Genomic DNA, 26,238 nt, shown 5'->3' with positions numbered 1-26,238 from the left:
ATGTTTTAAACATTATTTATGGCTGTTAAATATTAAAATACAATTTAATTTTGCATTTCTTTTTTAAAATGATTTTATTATGTATGATTATTTAAATAATTTTAATTCTAGGCGTGATGTAATCAGCTCTCTGATTGGTTATAGAATATTTGTGCATTAATGAGCTGTAATCAGCTCCCTGATAGGTTGCTGAAAATTTGTGCATTACCGCGCCATTTTAAAATTTAATTCATATCTTCGAATTCCTTCAAAATTATCTCCTTCAAAGATGAATGTTGTTTTTGATAAGTACCAAGAATTTTTGGTTTCGGAATCAAAAAATTGTCCTTTGAGACCTGATTTTCGCCAGCCTGGCTTTCCTAATCAAAGATTTATTTATAAATTCTTACAAGGGTCAGAGGAAATTTATTTTAAATTTTTGGAGGAAACGTCGCTAATTGTTTCTTCAATGAAGTGCGAAAATGTAGATCACAGATGAAGACCGTTAGAAGAGCCGATTCTGAGACGGCCGTATATGATATTGTGGTCATGTTGGAAGAAATAACCGCTGTAACGGTAAGAAAATTATTAGACATTCCTTTTTTACCGACAATAAACTAATTGCTGTCATTTTAGCTCTAGTGTACGAAGCGTTCTTATTTACTTATTTTAAAGTATTTAATTTAAGTAATATTTTAATTATTTTAAACGTTGGTATGATGGTTTTTAATTCGATATTCAATTTACGTAATATTTTAATCCAATTAAACGTTGGCGCAATTTTTTTATAGTGGTATTTTTATTCTATTTCTATGCTATATGAAAGTAATAATTTAAACTTTCTTTAGTATTTTATACTCGTAGTAAATGTATTTATTCTATATAATATATGTATATATTATATTCTATATAACGTATTTTAAAGTATTTAAATTTAATAATATTCTAATTCTTTTAAATGTTGGATGATGTTTTTTATTTCGATATTCAATTTCAGTAATATTTAAATCTAATTAAACGTTGGCACAATGTTTTTATTCTCTTCTTTGCTATATGAAAGTAATAATAACCTTAATTTAATATTTTATACTCATAGTAAATGTATTTATTTACACTTGCCTGCCATCTTAAAAAACGACGTTTTCAACAAAAAAATTAATCCATTATTTCTAACGATATTTATTTTTTTTTTAAGTTTCGAATACTTTACTATGCGTAAAAACAGCGTTTTTCAAAATGGCTGACGTTTGTAGAAATCGCGCCAACAATTGCGCCAACGTAAATCGCCAAAAATCCGTGCAACCGTCTACCAAAGTAGCCCCCCAAAATCCATTTTGGACAGAATTTAATTAAAATCCGTTCTTAGTGCGCGTCTACATTGTGGAATGAGTAACTATGCAAAATTTCAAGTCAATCGGGTGTATAGTTTCGGAGATTTCGTGATGAGTCAGTGATATTTCGTTTATATATATAGATACGGATCTTTATTATAATTGCCTCCAACAATGTAAATAATTGAAAATTTAAGAGTAATCGTGAGCGCATTTGATTTTGAACTTATTATAGCTGTTCATTTATAGTCTGGCTTCAGAATAAAGTAGCGTGAAAAAACGTTACCTGCTCAGAATTTTGAAATTTTCTTTTTTGCTGTACTTGAAAAGGTATAATTTTTTTGTGAAAATATTTCGTATCTCTGTTAAACATACTACTTATACAGTTCAGTGACATTTTAGTCATAAGTAAATTTTTTCAGGAAATGTTAAAACGAAGACCACAAGTTCGCGAGTAGAAAAAACAGCGTTTGAGAGGAATGCCAACTCAATGATATTCGGAAGCACACTTGTAAAAAATTTAACCAGTGAAATGCTGATATGGAGTAGCTTATTTTTTGTATTTATGCATATTTTTGTACTCTTAGAAGGAATTTAATTAGTAAACAATAACAATAAAGTGTTAATTGTTCAAAATTAGAGTTGTTTATTTTGGGGAACCGGCAGGTTTTTATTTTAAAAACCGTTATTATTAATTAAATAAGGTATCGGGAGATAGTCGTTTCATTATGGAATCCTGTGAAGTTTAAATCTTCAAAATAAACTTGAAGAATGATTACTACCAATCTCTGTATTCATCTTTCCTTGGTGAGCAATAATGTGCTTCATTTTAATTCTAACTTAATAATACATTTGCATTCCGCCGCCAATCGAGACTTATCGGTTGACACTAAGAGATCCGCAGCTTGCAGTCGTCGGTATGCATAGACTGCATTTTACTTTAAATGTCTATATAAATTTACTGCACAACCCCATACCAATGATATACGTATTGGTTTCAAGTGAACATCACACTGTAGGTCTCGGGCAATTAACAACTTTAACAGACATCGCTCTCCATTAGTTAATTTTAATTATACAAAATATATTAATTATACAAATATACTTAAATTTTTTTTTGCAGTTTAAAAACTGCAATGCAAAAGATATTAGCACTTCAGCAAAATTTTGAGTATTTGACTTAAATAGTTGTTTTTATGTCTGCTTGCTGGCAAATTCAGTTTTCAATCTAGCGTTTAAGAAAAGTGTAACAAATTTGAAACCACTCTTTTTTTTCGAAAAGAAATTTATTTCAGCATAAATTTTATGACATTCTATGAGATATATTTCTTTTAATTTAATTGTAAGACTAATTTCTTAAATCATATATTTTCACTCTTTTTCTCTTACTGCGCAATATAAAAACTTTTCGAACATTCGTTTGCTTATATTATGCGAATTGATCAACATTGTTAATGGAAAGAAAGTTCTGAGAATATACTTCTTCGAGTTAAAATAAAATTATTAAAAAAAAATAATGTTCTAATATATTTGTTCTTCTTTCTTGAAAGAGCTGCATAATTTATTTTTTGTATTTTCACTTGGCGCCTTTCATCTTACAGTTCAAACAATTGTTTTTATACAAATTATTATGCAGTTTCTTATCTCTGTAAAAGTCTTAAAATAAATAATTCTGCTGTATTACGCATATGGAGTTCCGATGTTTGCTGAAGCATGCAACGGAATTTATATGCAGAAAACAAAACTGCATGCAACGAAAATTAGATGTTCTTGTACTGCAAATGCTTTTCCTGAAAATCATCCAGGTTCACCACTCTTCATGATGAGAATATCCTCCATAATGACTGTGATGGTGGTGCTTCACTCTGCAAGTATATATTAAAAAAAGTTAAAATTCTGGAAAGATTTTGTATTTAATTAAATTGTTAATGTTTAATAAAAGTCTATTGTGATTTTTAAATTTTAGATCAAATTCAAAAGCACTTTTTGCTTTTCAGGTATTATCTAAGATTAAAAAAGGTACAGATAAGATAATTTAGGATAATTGGCGAATGAAGTAGTAAATTAAACAATAAAATCTTTAGGTATTCTGTTCCATATTATGTAGTTGAAATAATATTACACATGCTTGGTATTTTTACTTCCTTGTGCAAAGTAAATGAAATATTGTAATCACGAAAAATTCCGGGTATCATATTTCAGCGAAAATATCCATTTTGACCGCTATCGAATGCAATTTAGCGATGTTTTTGCGTGACATCTGTACGTAAGGACAATAAAGAACTCCTTTTCCCCAAAAAAATTATAAAACTGATTTAAAATGGATTCAGAAGGGATTTTTTTCGTGGCGTTTCTACATACATATATATATAAACTCAAAAGTCATTAGTCAAAGCTTCCTAAAAAGATTTGAAAATCAAAGTTTAAAAACTAAGAGACGATCTGCGCGCAATTTTTTTTTAAAAAAGAGAAAAAGTTGTAGTTTTATGCTAGTTTACAATTCTTACCGCATGAAGGTTTTAACTATATTCAACCTCGAAGAAGACCCACCAGCGACCGAGCGATAAAGTCGCTTAACACTGGTAGTTTGGTCCGAGGTTCGAATCCCGCGAACGGGCTGGCTGCATGGGCGTTTTCGAGGTTTTCCCCATGTGTAACGTGTATACGAGCCAGTTTCCCTTATAAAGTCCTCCACGAAGGCATCTCTCCCCTTAGGCAGATAGCCCTAGTGTGCTTTGCCATAATTAAATACACACACACACATAACCTCGAAGAAAGTCTTGCCCAAAGGTAGTACATGAAAATTTTTAAATGGAAAGCAATACATATAAAAACAGCAAAATTAAATTTTGATCTCCTCAGTTGAACGCTTCAAACAGAACTTATCAAGGGAAAAGTGTTTTGAAGCCCTGAACCAAGTTGATCAATAAGTTCCGAATACCTCTGAAACATTTCCTCTGAAATTTCCTCTGAAACATTTGAGATGCAGGACCGTTACTTTAGAAATAAATTTTCAAGTAGTAAGAACTTTCAATGATTCTTAAATGCTCAGACCTTTTCCCGACCTGCATTCGTAACTTATAAAACATAAAATTAACAAAAATAAAACAATACTTAAGCAGAAATAAAAATTTAAAAAAAATTTAAAAATACATAAAAAGATTCAAATAGAAAACCACTAAACAAGAGACTGAGGCAGTAAACATGGAAAACTATATATATATAACTAACACGCACAATTGCGGTATATATATGTAAGATAAAATTATATGAATCAGAATAACTAAAAACATTAATTCTTCCTCTTTATTCTAAAATCGTAATAACTTCTCTGCATTGCGTCATTTCTAGATCACTCTAGGGCCCGCGCAACTCTGATGACGTAATAATTAAGAACTGAAACTGACCTTGTAAACCAAAACTTTTCTCTTCGCGTGCTTCCATCTTTCATAATTACGCACTTCAGCTTTTGCCCTCTACTCTGCTAAGATGTAATTTCGCTGGCTTGCTTTCTATCTCAACAATATCAAAAATGTAAATCTTCTGTGGAAAGGCACGACTAGAGTGCCAAGTGATTGTGGCCACAAATATCAATTGGAAATAAAAATGGAATTAAAACTGCCTCGACTGCCAAGTTCTTTAGATGTTACCAAGTTAGCATTACTAGCATACTACGCAATCAAAATCTTCTTCAATATGGGTCTAATCACATTAAATTAATACATTCGTGTGAATCCAGCTCAGGAACTAAATTATTTAATGTGCTGCGAATTCTATAGTTTTCATTTCAACATTGGGTAAAATTTCTGCAATTTGTTTTCAGAAAATCTGAAATTCTTGTTCATTAATTTTTCTAATTTTTCATAATTATGTGTAAGCAAATTAAGTAATTAATTTTTATCTATTTAAATTATTCATAGGGATGGATATTAAGATAAGTTTTTATGTTTTTGAAATTTTGTTGAGAATTTTGAATACAAATTTTATAATTATTCTAAAAATGAAGTAGGTGTAAAAAAATGAGTGAAATTATTACAGATAAGTAATATGAAATTATGGTAAATGCATGTTAAAATTTAAGGGTTATTGTGTGTTAAGTATAATATGATGAGGGTGTACTGGTTCCTTCGACAGAGGCCTGTAATTACCTCTGTACAGTTGTTCCTTTTACCCTCTTCATGCAAGATAATGTTGGAGGCTCTCATTTTATGAGTGTGTGTAATTTTTTTATATTATTATTATTATTATATATTTTTTTTTATTATGGAATGTATTAGTGCAGTTCTGAAAGGCCAGTTACCTTAATGCAAGGAACGGAGGTCTTTTCAAGTAACTGTGTAGGCAACCTGGGCCACCAGTACAGAGAACACACTGGTTAGCTCAAGAGGACAGCCCTATTGATGGATATGTTTGTTTAGAAGTATTGCGAGGCTTCCAGTTTGGTAAAATCAGGAATTGCAAATGAAAGATAATAACGGTGAAACCATAATTTCTGAAGCTTACTCCTATTATTATATGGTATTAAAATATAATTTATCAATATGAAAATTAATATCATACATATTTATGTGCATTACATTTAATTATAAGTAATGATTATGTAAAAGTTTATTTTGTGATATTCTGTAATAACAAGAACCTTCCCTGAAGAATTATGATTATGTGAATTCTCAAACAAAAAGACTTTTGGACTGAAATGCTGAAAAATTCAATAGGACTCTAAAAATTAAAAATTTATTAAAAAAAATTGATATTTATAAATTATACTTTACAGGACAAAAATTTTATGATTTATGTTTTTTACATTTGCTAGTGCTTTAACTCTTTCTCTTTCAAAAGGCTTCTCTGTCGCTACACCTTTTTCTTTTTGAAGGGGGGAATATGTAAGATAAAATTATATGAATCAGAATAACTAAAAACATTAATTCTTCCTCTTTATTCTAAAATCGTAATAACTTCTCTGCATTGCGTCATTTCTAGATCACTCTAGGGCCCGCGCAACTCTGATGACGTAATAATTAAGAACTGAAACTGACCTTGTAAACCAAAACTTTTCTCTTCGCGTGCTTCCATCTTTCATAATTACGCACTTCAGCTTTTGCCCTCTACTCTGCTAAGATGTAATTTCGCTGGCTTGCTTTCTATCTCAACAATATCAAAAATGTAAATCTTCTGTGGAATGGCACGACTAGAGTGCCAAGTGATTGTGGCCACAAATATCAATTGGAAATAAAAATGGAATTAAAACTGCCTCGACTGCCAAGTTCTTTAGATGTTACCAAGTTAGCATTACTAGCATACTACGCAATCAAAATCTTCTTCAATATGTGTCTAATCACGCATCTACAGTGTTCCGTCATTTCCTTTGCTTTTATTATTACATATATATATGTATGTCGCATAACTCAAAAAGGAGTAGTCTCAGAACGTTGACATTTTCTATATAGAACTGCTATAACACGCAGTTGTGCACCTCTCTTTTTGGTTGCAATCGGCCGCACCAAAAGTATATAAATATATACAGGGTGTTCATAATTAAACTTGAAATTTGTGAGCAGTCTGTAGCAAAAACATGCAATAGAATTGCATGAAAATTGGGTGAAATGATGGGAATTTTATTAAAAAAAAAAAAAAGTTCCAAAAACCTCCACTAGATGGTTTTGTTTAATGTAAGCTATTGGCATATGCAAATGTCGTAACCATAGTAATCCTGTCCGCGTATAGCAACCCTATCAAAATGCGACAGACGAACTCGTTTCCGAGTCAAGGAAGATAACGTTGACTCTCCAGGAAAATGCTTTACTGGTGACATTGTTTTACCAAAACGTAGACTCTGCTACCGAAGCTTTGTGGAAATTTCGGTCTTTGAAGCGGTTATGAAAATTTCCATTCACTAGTCAAGGACTAACAAACATGATTAGTAAATTTGAAGCAACGGAAACATTGGGGATTCAGCCAGGAAGGGGACGAAAGTGTGTTGCAACACAGTTAGTGGATGATGTAGCGACGCAAGTGGAGGAAGACAGATTGCAAACCATAGGCAGCACCAGTGTTCGGCCTATTTCAGCATCTGTTGACAAACCTCGTTCCGCGGTTCATAAGATTCTTCAAAAGGTCTTACTCTACTATCTCTATAAATTGTGGCTAGTGCAGCTGGTCTTACCAGCTGATCTGGATAGTCGACAAACTTTTGCGTTGCAGTTTTTTGCGCGAGTTGAGCGCCAGGATGAATAGCGATGGGACATTTTGTGGACCAACGAGATCCACTTTCAAATGGAAGGTACGGTTAACACGCACAATTGCCATATTTGGGCTGCTACAAACCCACATCAATTCCTATAAATTCGATTACACACTTCGCGTGTAACGGTTTAGTGCAACTTTACTGAAACCTTCATCGTGGGTCTGTTTTTCTTCGAAGAAGAAACCACCGTCACTGGTCAACGATACTCTTCCTTATTAGAGCAATTCGTTATTCCGGCTCTTCAGGCAAGGCGATGTGATACAGCCACAGTGTTTACACAGGATGGTGTTTCTCCACACATCGCCCGTTGTGAGAAACAAGTGTTCCGCCGCCATTTCGGTGATGACAAAATCATCATCTGGCAATTTCCTACAACTTGTCCTCCTAGATCCCCTGACTTGAAGCCTTGCGACTTTTGGCTGTGGGATACCTCAAGGCCATGATCTACCGTGATCCCATCACATCTCTATCCGACCTTGAAGAAGGCACAGAACACCATGTGCGTAACATTCCCCAGATCATGCTGCTTTCAACAGTCGAATATGCGATTTTACGCTTCCAGATGGTAGCAGACAATGGTGAACATCATATCGAGCATGTTTTGTAAACTTTTATAGATTATTTATATGTTCCTAATAAAGCTATGATAAGTCACCCAGGGATGGTTTTTGACACTCATTGTTTTTTTTTTTTTTTTTTTTTTTTCCCTCGGTAAAATTCCCATAATTTCATTCTGCCATTATCCAATTTTCATGTAATTCCGCTGCATAGTTTGTGCTACAGACTGCTCGCAAATTTCAAGTTTAATTATGGACATTGTGTATATATTGTTTCATAAGAAACTAACATAAAGTTAAATAAAATTAAATAATTCTCTTGCGCCATTGCTGCAAGGAATGAAATTTAACAAATACAAAAACATTATCTCATTCATATAAAGCTGGTTAAAATTTTAAATTATGAAAATTCATTTGTAAACAAATAAAAGATTAATTATTGCTGCAGAATGAAACGGAAGTTAAAGGGCTATTATTAATTTATTATTTGAAAGATTTTGATAGATAGATATTTTATATTTTACATATTCCCCTCACCTTTTAAGAAAAGGCTGGACGAGAGAAAAAGTTTTTTCTTTTCTTTTTTTTTTAAAAAAATTTTTTTAAAGAGAGAAAAAGTTAAAGCATTAGCGAATGAAGAGAAATAATTTGAAAAATACAAATCCTGAAATTTTGAGCAAAGTAATTATTTACATAATTGCAAAATAAAAACTTTAATATTGTTTTAGAGTACTATTAAAATTTGATGTCCAAAAGTCTTTGTGTTTGACAGTCCACATAATTAGATTTTTTCAGGGAAGGCTTTGCAGAGCTTTACGGATAATATCACAATTATAAAAATTTTGCACACACATTACGTATTTTGAATAATCACAACAAATTTCAAAATTTTCAAAACAACTAATTTTCAATATTTTAACATCATAAATTTTATAATAGTATTACTAAAATTATGCTTTTTTACTGTTATTGTTGCATTTCTAATTTTCTTGTTTTACACAGAACTAGAAAACCGCACAGCTTTCTCTAATACAAACATTTCCATCTATCAAGCAAAATCACTTAAAACTGACTCATGTACATCATGAGTGGTTAAGGGTTGCTTTGGCAGTTGTTTGTAAATGCCTCCGTTCCGTGTTAAAAGGCAACTGGCCTTTTTGAGTTGCACTACATTGCATTTATAAAAAAAAGTAACACACGTCATTTATATATATATAAAAAAATAATTATATGAAAAACTTATAAGGTGGGAGAGGAGCCTTCAAGGTTTATATCTTCTGATATGAGGAGGGTCTAAGAACAAATAACACAGGTAAAAACAAGGTCTCTGGTTTGAACCAGCACTCCCTCACCATACGCATATCTTTGTGTCTTACACGCAATTTTTTTAAAAAAAATTATTAGTATTTTTATGTTCATCATAACTATGCTCAAAATTCTAAACATCGCATATTTTGTAAATTATACTCAAAACGCAATTCTATATTCTAATTTTTCCGTACCAGTTTTTCAAAATTAACTCATTCATAAAATATAAAATAATTCAAAATTCTTTAAATTCAAACTTTTAAACAATAATCTCATTTCTAATTATTACTATAGTAATTTTAATAACCTCCCCTAAATAAAATAATTAACAATCTTTAAATTCTTTTTTTAATTATGCAAAAGAATTAGGAAAAACTAAATTTTGGTATTATAAAATTTTGATCATTTTCATAAAATAGTACTAAATTTTTAAAATCTAATTCAAACAACATTAGATACCTAAATTTCAAAGCAGTACTTAAATAAAAATCACTTACTTCATGGTAATTAAAAACGTTTAGCATACATAATTTTTAAAATAACATTAAATGAACTCTTTAAATTTAAAATCACATCGGAAATACTGAGTCGCTTTTTAAACAATATTTTTTTTCTTTTGCGAATCAACACAATTTCAAGAATATACACTAAATATAGATGCAAAATTTAAAAACCGCTGAACCGCTGAAAAGAACGTCATTTAATTAATTCGATAAAATAGCTGGAGAATAAATGTTAACACGAAGAATCGATGCCGCAGACTGAACCTTGAACCACTTGTTAATATATTCAGATGAATGATTTTCCTTTTATTTCTAGCTGTTGATCACTAGTTATAAAGCAGAGGTAAATTGGAGGTTTAATCGCTAGAAAGCCACGGCAAAACGATATATATATACATATTTCATTTCCTTTCTTGGTATTGCTAGTCAACTGAACACTTTTAAATCCGCAATTCCGTAAATCAATGTTCAGTCAAGCATGGATCATTTTGCAGAAGTTCGAGTCCGGCTGCGATATTAGGTGTAATAAAACTACTCTATTATTATGATAAGACTGCATTATTATTGAAATAAGATGACTTGGTGGGAGTTGCAACGGATTGGCGTTGGAGAGGACAGCATCATAACTTGAAGATTTTGCTGCGTAGTTAGAACGATGGATGCATAAGCAACAACAATATATATATATATATATATGCAAATTTATATATATAATATAACAAATAGGACGGCTTTGCTTTATGCGAACCAGCAAACTTTAATTAACTTTCTGCAATTCAGGATCTTTCCCCTAGACCAGTACTTTCTAGACCATTCGAGCTTATTACGTAACCGCTTCTATAAAAGAGAATTCGCGCCATTTTGCGTCAGAAGCTCCTCTCTGCTTCTGCTACTAAGATCTATGTTGCTGCGCGTCTCATCTTCCCTTTGTCAGAATAGTTATGACGTCAAAAGCCTAGATTTTATCGTATTCAATTTAAAACACTATTTGATATGTAATTTGGAGAAGTTAATCTAAAAGAAAGATTATACGGCAGATAATCTTTCTTTTAGATAATCTTGGAACGGGTTATCTGCCGTTCCAAATGGAATAAAGATGTGCAATTAAAAGCTAAATCCTTCTGTGTCATCATTGGATGCCGCCTTAACACTCAACCACAGCTATGCCCGGACTTTGCTGCCAAGCTTCGTCATTCATGTCCACGACTGCTAAAATATCACACACACACACACACATATGTATATATTCTACTTATGGCATAATTTTGTTTATATGATAAGAAACCTTCTAACAATTAAACATTATAAGCGAATTTATTTCGTTACTGAAATTACTATTTTCTGCCGCAGTCAGAGCTCTTTTCTTTTTAACATAAAATTCTACAACGCCAACAATTGAAAGGTTTCAGATTTTAAATTACGTCCAAAGGGGCGTTTTTTTAACATTTCGTCTGTTACCTTTTTTTATTAAATATCACGTTCTTCGCACTTAAACCATAAAATTCAGTTCAAGAGCAATATCGCAAAATAGTTTTAAATTGAGCATATCTTTAGAATTTCCGATACAGAGTCTCGCGCGCTTATTTACGTAGATAAAAATGTTTGGAAAATGGGGATAAAAATGATTTTTTTTTTTTTCTGTACAACGTTGCCATTGCTCGCTTTGAAAACCTTGAGTTTGTTAATAAAAAATTCGTTAAATTTTACAAAATATGAAATCGGTAATAAAACAAATTTCAAATTTGATCTTCCACATGCCCATATTCGTAGGAAGATTACGTCATTAAAAATTCGATGGCTCTATGTACCTTTTTTTATCACAATGCCAGAAACAGACATACAATACATTTATGCAGATATCTACAGCTCTTGCAAACAATTGCTTTACCGCTTAACAGAGAGAAAACTTGCATTTTATGTTTAAACGCGTGATACAACCATTAACTATTACGTAGGTATTTTATCATCTATATCACAAAGATTATTTTCAACATCTAGTACAGGTATTATTTATCTCTACAGCTAAACTAAAATGCTTTAGTTTCGATCATAAAGTTGTTTTCATATACACGGGAAATAAATTCCGGCAAGTCCTAAATTTCGGGAACTTGGTGCATAAGAGAAATTTAAATCACATAGTATGTACACCAAAGACTCTTTTCAATTTCGTGACTGAATGATGGCCTAATTCCCCACACCGAAGAGCAGCTTTGATTACATACGTCACTTTTCTATCGTAATCTGAGTATAAGTCAGGTTTTTTTGTAATTGATGTTGTATAAAAAATTATATTTTTTGCATATTTTGTTAAGATTAAATTCTTTGAACATTGTAGTAGCTATGAAGCGTACGTAGAAGTAGCCTAAAGTCCTGCCAAATGGAATAACTATTCTATAAAATGGTAATGCAGATTTAGGGCAATATTAGAAGGTCTTCCGAACGCATAGATGTTTCAAGTTCCGGGAAAGACGACGAGAGAATCAACTATAAAGAAGTCAGGAAATTGTAGTACATGCGAGGTCATGCTGCGAACCTTATTGTCGTCAAGGTTATGATTTTCCTCGAATCTTAACCATGGATTAACAAGTCATGTTGTGTTATGCCATGCGACAAAGCTTCGCCGATAAATTGCTCCTAATTTCCAAATTCTCTCCGAGACCTTTCTCTTTCCGAATTGAGTTAATCTAAATTAAGGTATGTTTTCTCTGGTCTCGTTATAAGGTTTGTTTTATCGAATTTCTCTAATTGCTATCTCTTTCAGTAGCCTTCAGTAGAATGCAAATTAGGTTAAGTTTAAATTGCAGGCGAATTCGTAGTTAGTATGAGAGCAGGAGCAACGCTCCACAAAGCTGTTTATTTCCTGGGTGGTTGACCTATGTGCCGACTAGGTTTGGAGAGTGATTTTGGAACTTCGTTAGTGCATAGAGTTAAAAGCCATGGTAACTAGAGCCGGGTTAATTAGGCCTTTTTTTTTTTTTTTTTTGGAAAGCTACTTGTTGTGATGTGAGGCCCGGTGTCGCAGTGGCTAGCGCATCGCGCAGCAGCACCGCATGTCCGGGGTTCGATTCCCGGGCTGGACAAGGTTCGATAAAATGAGTACCAAGTTCACTTGGGGACTAAACACTGGGGGTCCTGCGACAAGCTGACCACTTGTTCAGGGCATATGCTTACGCACCCCGGGACCACGGTCAAGAAAGCAGATTTCGGACGCTGCAGGCCTTGGCCCATTAGGGCTGTTAACGCCACTGAGTTTAGTTTTTACTTGTTGTGTTGTATATATCTGAGTGTTTGTTTTTGTAAGACTTCGCAAGTAGTTATTATTACGAATTGTCAATAAGATATAATAATAAGATAAAATTATTACTAATGTATCGATAAGATATAGTTTTGACAAACCTTTTATTTACGCTTTATCTGTTGTCAATGTTTTTTGAATTCTAGATTTCTAGTTGAATAAAAAGACGATGTAGGACACACAACACAGGTTAAACATAAATAACTATATAGATAACTAGGTTTAGCTTTGAAATGCATCATGTAGTTTTTATATGTTTTCTGAGTTGCCTCTACTGATTAATATTTCTTGGTGTTTTAAAAGAGAAAATTCAACGCTTTTCCATAAAGGTCATCTTAAAAAGGTTATAAGGTATTCCTCCCACCTTCTTAGCGTGTTTTCGTGGTGTAGCGGTCTGCACGCTCGGCGCATATTCGAGAGGTCCGCGGTTCGATTCCCGGCGAGGGCGTTGCTCATTTTTCATCACTCCTGCTATAAAAATATCCTAATGACTCTACAAGGTATATTGTAAATATTTAGAGAAAATCACTAAATTCAACTTGAAAATAAAATTTCAGTTTGGATTTTATTAGCTTTACTGTCACACTATATAAACGACTCTAGCAGCTAAAAACACTTAAAAACAGTATCTAGCAGCTAAAAACAGTAAATATACTTATTTTATTTTCAAATATGAGTATTAACACAGATTCACATTATAATTTTTAAATGTATATACACACAGTTTACTTCCTTTTTGCAAAACATTTGCTTATTTACAAAAGGAAGACAACTTATTGGACAGAAGTAATTACTTAGAGGTTTTCGTTAAAATTACTTACGGAACAGGTACATAAACTGGATGGACATGATGATGATGATGGTGTGAATGGTGATTTCCTTCTAACAGTTTAGCCAACAGACCGACTCCTAGAAGCACACCTAAACCACCTCCTCCATATCCTCCGTGGTGACCGCCGGTGGCTAGTGCTAGCAGAGTACACAATACGAGGTTTACAAGTAAGAGGCGGCTCGCTAACATGATTGTTGAGCAACACGCACAGTGGGATACCTTAGAGAAGGAAACCAATGCGTTGTATTATAGCGTACGGTAAGAAATTATTAAATAATTAAGCATGCAAATTGTTATTACATTGGGAGGTCCATTTAATTTGGTTGAAATAATTAATATACCTCATAATCTTTTTTGGCCTTTGAAATTGTGTTATACATTGAGTCTGGATTTAAATAACAAGCCAGATTATGATTATTAGAAATGTTAAGGCGGAGATGTTATTCGAGGGGTGTTAGCACTTCCAGTATCCACTATATATCAACGTAATCACCTAACGTCTTAATGCATTTCTTTAAACGACAGATCCATTGCATCTAACATTTGATAATTATTTTTCAATTTTCCGGCTCCTGGGCTAGGTAGCATTTTCTTTGTCTCCACTGATCTTTTGAGGTAAATGAATCTCGATTTTCAAGATCAGAATCTGCGCAAGATCATCTTGGTCATGATTTTTACGAATCAGGAAGATATCCTTTAAAGAAATGTATTAATTATGGCAGTCCCAGATACAGACTTTTAGAAGCCCTAAGCACTTAAAAGATTTTGGTACCCCTACAGGCTTATGCCAATTTTTTCGTTATTGCATCTCTCTCGGTTTTAGTTTAGCTGTACCATGCGTTCTACGGAAAAACCGCTAAAGGAAATTTTTTCGTGCTCGTTTTTCCGAATATCTGAAGATCTTTTTGTGGTGCTCCTTTCCGTTGGTGTTCTAAGCACGTGCTTATATTGCTTATAGTTAATCCAGTCCTGGATTATGGCTGTGATTATATTACAAAGTGGTGAGTAACTGAACTTCTAAAGGAAAACAGCCAACCATCAAAATATTTACGTGACTAAAAAGGTCTTTGGATTTCCTCACTTATTATTCTTTATAATGCATACGATCATCAGTGGCGTAGCGAGCATAACTGGCGCCCGGGGCAAAATACCTTTTCGGCGCCCTCCCCAAAACACTTACATTAATATAATAATAGAATATAATGTATAAAATATATTCGTAATAAGAAAATAATCCAAATAATAATAAAATGCTGAATCTGCCATAAAAATACTCTAAAACATGTTAAGAATAGTCACTACCTAACTACACTAGCCCTGGATTCGGAAATGTATCTGTGTCGAATGAAAATTCAAACATACGATGATCTGAAATTAGTTAAAAAGGTATTATTTATTTTACATATTTATATAATTGTTTTTAAAAGAGTACAATTTTTAAACAAATAAAAATTTAATATATATTACAGATAAATAGATATATTTATTAATAATAATATATTATAATACATTAATAAATTAATTACTATGTATACATTTTTCTTGCCTCAGATGAAGGAAATTTATCAATTACTTCATCAAAGGCGATCCTTTCAAATTTTTCTCTTTCCGCATTTAAAAATGCTAGATGGCTTAGGGGATCTTGTCCCACCGTTGATTGTAAATACTCAAAATTTATTTTAATTTGCTGAACGAATGTACATAGCTAGCATTTGATAATGAAATCGTAAGGAGTATTTGAAGTGTGACTCTTAGGTTTGGAAGAACATTTTCTCTATAGATCTGTAATGGAGTTTTAGATTCAATTTCTTTTCTACTACGGAGTAATATCTTGCAGTCACAGTCACTGCTCAAAACAATTAGGGGATATTGTGAGTTCGGTATGAAATAATTATACAATCGATAAAAAGTTTTAACAAAAAGAAATAGAAGAGATTATAAAGGAAAATTATAACCTTTGCAAAATAAGCAAATTTAGTCTGTTACGTCGAAAACTATGCGTATTAGATAAGGAGTAAGGAGCGACCTGCAGCATTCCTTTGTAGTAAGAGATTAAAAACAATTGACACGCGTTGAATACTTTGTAGCAGTGAATATATGAAGGCTCAGCAAGATGACTTAATTGAATCGGTAGTCAGGAAGGCCATCAGTCGTTTACAAGAGAGTCAAACGAAATCCATTGTAGCGGAAGTGTTAGGAGTTTCCAAAAATGTCATTTCCAGAATATGGAATCCTTTTTGGAAACTGAATATGTTTGAGAAATTTCGGGACAAAGTCGTGTTATCGTTTTAAAATAAAAAGCGGGAGCTATATGCGCATTTCGTTAAAAAAAAAAAAAAAAAAAAAAAAAAAAACTAAATATATAGTATTTCTATTTTAGAGAAAGAAAGTCATCAGAAAGAACGTTTTGTATGCAGCGATATTTGGTTGAAGTACTGCAAACATTTTATTACATATCTTATCAGACAAACCAAGAAAAGAAATAATTAACTATTTTGCAATAATTATTAATTTTAAATATATTTTTCCAAAATCGATCAAAATAAAAACTGAAATTTTCCGGAAAATCTTGTTTGGAGTTCATTTGGCGCCCCTTTGCGAGCGGCGCCCGGGGCATCATACACCCCTTGCCCCCCCCCCCCCCCCCCCCGTCGCTACGCCACTGACGATCGTATAGAAATAAGGGCAAGGCTTCAGTTCGAGTTAGAAAAGTTCTGTTTTACAATCATTTTGATTGTACAAGAAATATCTGCATTAAGCGTTATGTAACATGGAAAAATCTTGAATTCGGGAGAGCAGATGAATTTAGGGGGAGAACATAAAATCCAGAACCGTAAATTTTAAGGTCGCCAATTATTTTTAAAGCAGCTATCGTATTTTGTCATATCTTACAGACACACACACACACCTACACACACACATATATATATACTTTTGGTTCAGCCGATTGAAACAAAAATGGGAGATGCACAACTACATGTTATAGCAGTCCTATATATAAAAATTTCAACGTTCTGAGGATACTCGTGTTTGAGTTATGCGAGATACATACCTACAGAGGTAACTTAAAAAATTTATTCTGAATCCATTTTAAATCCTTTTTGCAACCCGTTTTTTTTGGGGAAAAAATCCTTTATTCTCTCTTTACGTATAGATGTCAAGCAAAAACATCGTTAAATTGCATCCGATAGCGATCAAAATGGATATTTTCGTTGAAATATAAAATATATATTTATACAATATACAGAAATAGATTTTGAACATACTTTAGGGTAGCAAATAACAAAGTTTGGAAGTATTATGTTAAGAATAATTTCTTTTGGTACAGGTACATAAACTGGATGGTAATAGTAGTAAGAAATGTTCCGAAGTTCATTATCAATGCAAAGAATGTATTTTTTGAAAATGGTGTATAGAACAGAATGGAATTACTTGAACTGCGGATGTAAAAATCTAAACCTTCGAAATAATAAAAAAAAGTTTTTCATAATTTTGGTTTAGTAATATATTGTTATGCCTTACTCTTTGTTGCTATTTCTAACAGTCTGCGTCTTTTTTCATTTATTCCAGGACCTCAAATTAACTGCAAGTTCTTGCCGGTAACGATTTCCCTAAACCATTTAAATTATTTTACATTTTTCGTTCTTAGCGAAACAGACCGGCTGTCGGGGAGCGTGCGCGAAGCTCCGAAATAAAGTTTAATTTTTATTGTGCACTATGTCTTGTTAATTTTTATATTAATGCAGTAAGAACATAATCTGTGATATGGAATGCGAGGATTGGTGGTAAAACATATAGGTAACAATATGATAGGAATCACCATAATATTTTCTTTGTAACTATTTCTGTGCTTTGTTTATAAAAGATTCTAGAGTTAGCCAACGTTTGTGTTTATAAAAGAACGGTTACAAAATTATGATTCTTTCAAAGAAATATTTTTTTCTTTTACTTCCTTATGCGAAGTAAAGTAAGTATTGTAATCGCGAAAATTTTCGGGTATCATATTTCAACGAAAATATCCATTTTGATCGCTATCGAATGCAATTTAACGATGTTTTTGCTTGACATCTATACGTAAGGACAGAATAAAGGATTCCCCCCCCGAAAAAAAAACGGCTTGCAAAAAGGATTTAAAACGGATTCAGAATACATTTTTTAGTGACATGTGTATGTATGTATTTCGCATAACTCAGAAACGAGTAACCTCAGAACGTTGAAATTTTGTATATAGGACTGCTATAACATGTAGTTGTGCATCTCCCTTTTTGGTTGCAATCGGCTGAACCTAAAGTATATATATATATATATATATATACAGTGGCGGCCAAAATTGTGGACACTTTTGGAAATTTTTATGTTTTTGAACTTTGTATGCTTATAGAAAACGTTACGTTTCACAAAATGCAAACTTGTATATATAATTTTAAAGAGAATTTATTGCTGAATTCAATACAAAACACAAAATGCAATTATTTGCAATACAAAAAAAAGTTAAACGATAATTGTTATCGATATACATTAGATAGTGATGATTGCAGTGAGTTATCAGTACTTAGTAGGAGGGTACCCTTTATTTTTGATTACAGCTTCACATCGACGTTTCATTGAGCTGAAAAGAGTTTTAAGCTCTTCTTTCGTTATTACATGATGTCAGAAAACAATTATAGCCTCAATTAGTTCCCTTTTATTTGATGGGCGCCTCATTCGGACAAGAGTTTTCAAACGGTGCCACAAATTTTCGATGGGATTGAGGTCAGGACTGTTTCCTGGCCATGACAACAATTTAATGCTCTTTGTACGAAACCGCTCTTTCGATATTTTGGCCGTGTGGCAAGGAGCAGAATTCTGCTGAAAAATAAACGAAGCATTGTTGGGAAAGAGATCTCTGATGAAACATAGAAGTTTTGGTTCTAGAATAGTGTCAATGTATTTTCTGGCATTCAGTGTCCCATCGATGACACGAAGGCGACCAATACCATCTGCTGACATGCATGACCAAATCATAACACTAACTGGGTTTTTCACAGTTGCTTGAATGCAGTCAGGATGTAGCTCTTCTCCTATTCTACGTCTTACATATTTTCGCCCATCACTACCGAACAAGGATAGCTTAGTTTCATCACTCCATATAACTTGTGACCACTGATCATCTGTCCAATTAATGTGTTCCTTTGCCCACTGTAGTCTATTTTTTCGTTGCTGAAAATTAAGATAAGGCTTTTTTCGTGGAATTCTACCTCTCAGTCCCATATCTGTTAATCTTCTCCTGATTGTTCTTGAACTGACAGAAACACCAGCATCATTCAGATCAGTTCTGATGGCCGCTGATGACATTTTTCTATCTTGGAGACATAGTCTTTTTATCTTCTGTCATCAATAATTCTTTTTCGGCCTTTTTCTTCTTTGTTTTTTTATTGAATTTGTCTCCTGATATCGTAAACAAAACTTTCGTACTCCAGATGTAGTCACTGAACCACCCACCTGTCTTGCAATTTCAACATAGGAAAGACCACTTTAAGACCACTTTCTCGTAACACAATAATATTACTTCTCTTTCTAGGTGTCCAATCTACTCTTTTTTTTGATGTCATTGCTTCTTGACTAAATATTAAAAATTTTTACATAAATTCCTACTTGTAATTGCAGTATATAAGAAATAGGTCCTCCTTCTACAGAACAAAGCAAAATAATGAATTGTTTCAAGTGTAAACATGATGTCAGCTTCTACTGGCAGTTACTAACATTTGATTGGTTCTCAGAACTAAAACAGTGATTGGCCAGGAAAGCTAGACATTACAAACCACTTCATAACTGTGTTTTTTATTTATATTGAAGTACATATAACTTTTTTGTGTTGCAAATAATTGAATTTTGTGTTTTGTATTGAATTCAGTAATAAATTCTCTTAAAAATAATATATACAAGTTTGCATTTTGCGAAACGTAACATTTTCTATAAGCATACAAAGTTCAAAAACATAAAAATTTCCAAAAGTGTCAACAATTTTGGCCACCACTGTATATATATATGTCATAATAAAAGTACAAGGAAATGACGGAGCACTGTAGATGCGTAGTTATCCTATATTGAAGAGGAAGTAATCTGATTGGTTCGTAAGCTAATGTGTTGACTTCGTAAATAAAACTTGGCAGTAGAAGCGATTTTAATTCCATTTTTATTTCCAATTGATATTTGTGGCCACAATCACTTGGCAGGCACTAGTCGTGCCTTTCCACACAAGATTTACATTTTTATATATTGTTAAGATAGAAAGCAAGCCAGCGAAATTACATCTTAGCAGAGTAGAGGGCAAAAGCTGAAGTGCGTAGTTATGAAAGATGGAAGTACGCAAAGAGAAAAGTTTTGGTTTACAATTCGGTGATTGGTCGTCACGAGGCATCTGGTATTAACGGTTACATAAGATCGCATGATTAATTTGAATGACGCAATGCAGATAAGTTATTACGATTTTAGAATAGAGAAGAAGAATTAATGTTTATAGTTATATTATAATTCTGATTCATACATTTTTATCTTACATATTTATATATAGATATTTTATGTTCTCCCCCTAAATTCATCTGTTCTGCCAAATTTAAGATCTGTCCATGTTACGTAACGTTTAATTACAGATATTTCTTGTCCAATCAAAATGATTGTAAAACAGAACTTTTCTAACTCGAACTTCTTCCTTTGAATTGCGGCACCACTTTCGCTTAAGCTTTCCTTCTGGCAAGACGCTTTGTTGCTAGCCTTACTCATCTAAAATAACGTCATACTGTAAAAGCCCTGGAAATTATTGCATTCAGTTATGATTGAAAATATTTTATGTGCAAAAGGCTGATTTGATATGCAAAAAAATAAAGATTATGATACTTCAAGCTCAGTTGTGTTAAATGCATCATCATAGCTTTTGCCTTCAGCCACTGTTCTCTTCTCAGCTTGACAAATGTCGAAATCTGCTAAAAAGTACCGGATTCATTTTTCTACGCCTTAAAACATGACACACACACACACATATGTATATGTATTGTATGTATACAGACTCTGTTACTCGGCTCCGTGAGCTCAGTTTTTTTTAAAATTCTTATATGCTGATAAATTGTCCATTTTTTTTTTTGCTTTAAAAATGATTGAATTATGTTGTTCTTATCTTCCGGTTACAGTTTTTATGCCTTTAGTTAATCTGCATGCAATGGTTGTAGAATTATCAACAATTTAAAAGTTGTTTAAGTGCGGCTAAGCCTAATTTTTTTACCAAAGCAACCATATTTGCTTACATTTGAAACTTAGCAGAATAGTGAATTAAGTCAATTTCTTCACCTTTACTGTCTTTTTGTGGAGTGGGACCAAAAGTAAACTTTGAGTTTTGTGCACCGAAAAATTTGCCTTTTCGTCCGCTGGCCGAATTCTAATTTTAATTTTAAAAATTGTGTTTCTTATTTACTTTAAATGTATTTGGTGTTTTATATTTTTCTATATTGTTTAATTTTTAATAAAGAATTTTAGAGGTTTTATGTATTTTTGCTTTCTCGTGAAGTGAAACTGAATTAATTGAATGAGCAATACATCTCTAATGAAATTTGAAGAAATAAGTTTGAATGAAATGCAGAAAAGAATGCGTATAATTCAATATTCCGTACAAGGAAGATGTAGTGTAGACATCAAATTTTTTTAAGCATTTTACTTATTAACTGTGGCAGATGTTTAAAAATTAAACTTTCCATTTATGCTTTCGGTTTACCTGTTGCATTTTGAGCCATTATAAATTCTTAATCTACGTTAGTTCGTACGTTTTATTATTGCCATCATTTGGAATCATTTAATTTACAGTAGTACCTCTGTTAACCGGACCTTTATCAACCGAGTTCTCTGTTAACTGAGCCAGCGATCAGTTAAAAAAAAATCATTGGAAGAATGCAATAACATTAAAAAGGCTACAGCGGAAATCCGTAACATTCGCGAATTCTATCATCAGTGAATTTTTCTTTCGAGTGATCAGTCTTTCTGACGTGTATTATGGTTAACAACGAAATTGAGTATTTTAAAGATGGAAGCAACACTTTCAACTAACAGCGAATTTGTAAACATGCTTCAAAGCGTAGAATGATGATGTTTTGCAATAGATGAACGTGGAAGACAGCGAATCAAGTTTCCAAGTTTTGCATGACGGGGGGGGGGGTAACATTAAAAATTCGTACCGTAGATCCGGAGAACAATAAAATCTGCAGTGATACTGAGGATGGCGATGAAACGCAAACGGACAACATAAAAAAATGAGCCATGCTGTGATCTGGATTTTATTTTAATTATGGCAAAGCACACTAGGGTTATCTGCTTAAAGGGAGGGATGTCTTAGCTTTCAAATTTGATCTGTGTCTTTTGATTAACAAACTAAACTACTGTTTTAACGCAATAAACGCAATTCTTACGAATATTATTTTTTTACATTTTAATATGTTTGATTTAAATAAAATTGCATTTAATTCATTAATATTTAATTCAATTAATTTATTCGACTAATATTTAATTAAAAACATTAAATATTTTCATAGAATTGCATTACGTATTATTTCACTTAATATACTACATGGGAATGTAGTATATATTAATATACTACATTCCCATGTAGTATATTAATGTATATACTAAATGTATATTCATCTAATTTCTCATAACATGTTTTGTTATTTCATATGGGCCATTCTAATGATAATCTTTACTGATAAACCATACTGAACATTAAAGGAGCCATCTTGGGAGACCTTTCGAATCTGAATCTTTTCAGATTAAAAAAAGAAATAATTATTGCATCGAGGCAAAATATTTACGTATAATTTAGAGTTTGATACATTTTTACTTCCTTGTGTATGAATTAAAAGCATAGTAATTGCGAAAAATTTCCGCTATCAGGTTTCAACGAAAATATCCATTTTGATTCGAATCTCTTTTAACTATTTTTTTTGTGTGATGTCTGTATGTACGGCGAGAATAGAGGACTTTTCAGTGCAAAAGGACTGTAAAATGGATTCAAAACTTATTTTTTCTTAATATCTGTATGTACGTACGTTTGTACCTTGAAACATTATTTAGCCATATAACTTGTATATGAGACTGCTATTATATCTAGTTGGGCACCTCTCTTTTTCATTGCATTCGGCAATATCAAAAGTATATATGTATTACCCGGCTTAAAATTCCTTATCCGACCTTTATTTTTGCATTGGTTGGTCGTATTCCTACACTTCCATTAACAGAAGTGTTTTAAATGACGAAAATATGAATATTTTGCCTATGCCAAGTAAAAAAAAACTTTGGTCATATAGAGAAATCTAACTTTTAATGTGGTCTCCCAGTTAAAAACAAAAATAAGAAGTACAAAAAATAATACTCCCGACGACAAAAACTGACAGAGGTATTTAATTTCGAAATTTTTAATTTTCGATGCCATTTTCAACTTGCCTTGAAGGATCGGTTAAGTTAGAATAATTCGATGAAAGTAATTTAAATGAAGAGCAGCAAAAAATGCGCATAATTTAATAGGCCGTGCAAGGAAGTCATGTGGTATTCACATCAGATTTCTATTTCTTAAACTTTGCCGACAGTTGCGCGGTTATGCATTATATGCACACTTTTAATCATGCGTGCGAAAAGACTAGAAATTATGTATGAGAAGTCTACATTACAATTAAATTTTTTTTTGCAATAAAATTTGATTTAAAATTTTAATTAAATAGAATCTTAGCAGCAAATTTTATATTTAATTATCAATCCCATGTATTCAATTTTCCATGCACAGATGCAAAAAAGAAACCAGAGAGACAGTACATAACGTTTAATTTAATAAATGAGAAATGTTTCGTAATTATTTGGAATTTCCGATTTAGAGAGTTTTTCTTGATAATTAAACCGACAGGGCTTTTGACTGAAACTGAATTCTTTTTAAAGCAGAGTCTGGAGTTCTGGAGTTCAAGCCATGGTGTTATTTATCTGAAATTGAGCACTGGATAGAACAAATTTCACACTTTCAGAGATTTTGATTGTAAATATTGTCTATCATCAATCTATAAAAGGTAAGTTTATTTATTTAATTTTACATTGCAGTTATATAGAAATTAAATAACTCTCTGTGATAGCTTTAGTTATTAGTTTTCACTACTTCAATTTTTATTTACAAAATGTTTTCAGGAAATAACTGAATGTTTACTCAGGCACAAGCTATGAAATCGGCATGAAACAAAAGTTCTCTCTAATTCTGCTGTTAAAGCAGGTTTCTCTCAGAAACAGTTCGCAAACTAAAAAATTTTGTAAAATGTTTTATCATCTAGCTTCATAACATGTTTGAACAATTGAATTTGTTAAAACTATGATGTAAAGCTGTATTTTCGAACACGTTCGTCATTCAGTTTTGAACAAAATTAAAATGATGTATTTATATCAAAACTTTCATAAATTGCATAAGAATCCATTTCAGTCGGCAATAGTAATAAATTAGACTTACTTGATATTCCACTGACTGCCACCACAGCGACCAAGAATATTATGGTTAGCCCTGTAAATGATGAAGTTTATAAACCGGTGATTATTTTTCTGGTCGAATGAACAAGTGGAAAAATCTCAAAACTTCCGGAAATTTTCTTTTTTGCTAGCTTTTCTTTTCATGCAATTAGGGCTCTTATGGCCTGGAGGATCGAATGATGATTACGGGATGTAAACATTCGCCCTCGTTCTATGCACAGGTGGAGTGAGTTCTGTAAAAATTTCTAACAAATAATGCAAGCAAAATGGAAGAGATTAAGAAGCTGAATGCTTTGAAGTACTGAAAAGAAAGTGCGGAAACAGTCAATGCTGCAATTTTCTTTTTCGCATTCAATGTGTTATTGCTTCTGGCATGTATGTTGCGTACTGTCAACAATTTTAAGGAATCTGCGTTTAGAAAATGTTATCTTGAGTATAAATTATTTTTCATATTTTACACAAGTTTTAATTTCTTTCAGTTGGTACTAGAATGTAGTGGGGATGTTGGTACAGCGTAGAAGGAATTTTAAATAATTTATATCAGTTAAAAAATATTTTATTATAGTTTCTTCTTTTTTTATTATGAGATAAATTATTTTAAGTGTTTTGTATTTAATTATAATTTTTTTGCATTCAAATCGTAGCAAAGAGAAGCAATTAAAATAAAACTGCTCATAACTGTTCTGCAATTACTTAATAATATTTTAAGATTATCTACATGAATGCGCAATACAATTAAATTCGTGAGACCAATTGTATTTACAGAAGTTTACAGATTATTCTTTACAGAAGTTTCCTCTCATAACAGTAATATTTCTCTTCTAACTGTATGGTAAGGGGATGGAAAATACAGAAGCTTAGTTTAATTCTAATTGTACTTTTGTATTACAGTAATCATTTTGAAAATGACAGTTTAAACTCTAATTTAAGAAAGGCTATGAGAGGCTTTTAGAAATAAAGTTCTAAATGAAGATAATTAAAATGTTGTGGATTCTCAATAATGGTTCTAGGAAAAAAACCCACAGGAATAATGCTCACAGGAGAAAAGCCCACATAGAAATATGCCCACATAGAAAAAAGCTCACATGGAAAAATGCTCATTTAGAAATATGCTGACACGGAAAAAACTTCACACAGAAGTATGCTCACATGGAAATAAGCCCACTGATAAATAATTCACAGAGAAATATCCTTACATTAATGAATCAATAGTTAATCGATTTGAACATCGTGTATCTACTTGCATTTTCTATAGAAAAAATTATTTAAATTACCAAAACATCTATCGTATATATTTCAAAAACTTTATAACTTATGTGTAGATTCATTTGCTATATAAGATTAACAAATGGGTCCTTTTGAATTAAGAAAAGGAAAAGAAGTAAAAATGAAACAGAATTATACAGTGAAAAACTATTACAATTTTAATTGCTAAAATTTAAAAAAAAATAAATATAAGTTACACATTTTATAATATAAACATTTAGAAGAATGATGACTAATGAATAAGAATTTAGAATGATTATTTATTTAAATTACGTAAAATATTTAATTTTATCATCGATTTCATCATAGTTTCTTACATGATTCACGATTACCAAATGTAAGTTTTCATGTTGTCTTTTTTTTTTACTTCAGTACATCCTGTATTTACATTAGCTAACAACAAAC

At 32.0% G+C, this 26,238-nt stretch overlaps 1 long non-coding RNA gene across 1 annotated transcript; it reads right to left on the bottom strand.

Annotated features, from left to right (window-relative positions):
* Positions 1-2,577: 2,577 nt before the first annotated feature.
* LOC146997663 (uncharacterized) lies at positions 2,578-24,685 on the bottom strand. Its single transcript, XR_015040757.1, has 3 exons — positions 24,551-24,685; positions 14,039-14,268; positions 2,578-3,175 (listed from the first exon to the last, which is right to left on the bottom strand). It is a non-coding gene; the product is annotated as an uncharacterized LOC146997663 (long non-coding RNA).
* Between the last annotated feature and the right edge of the window lie 1,553 nt (positions 24,686-26,238).

This window comes from Stegodyphus dumicola, chromosome 4, assembly GCF_044657685.1.
Source record: "Stegodyphus dumicola isolate Sdum_Otavi_A_Nest chromosome 4, ASM4465768v1".
Taxonomy (NCBI): Eukaryota; Metazoa; Arthropoda; class Arachnida; order Araneae; family Eresidae; genus Stegodyphus; species Stegodyphus dumicola.
The sequence above is the reverse complement of the archived record's forward strand: the minus strand, read 5'-3'. Positions and strand labels throughout refer to the sequence as shown.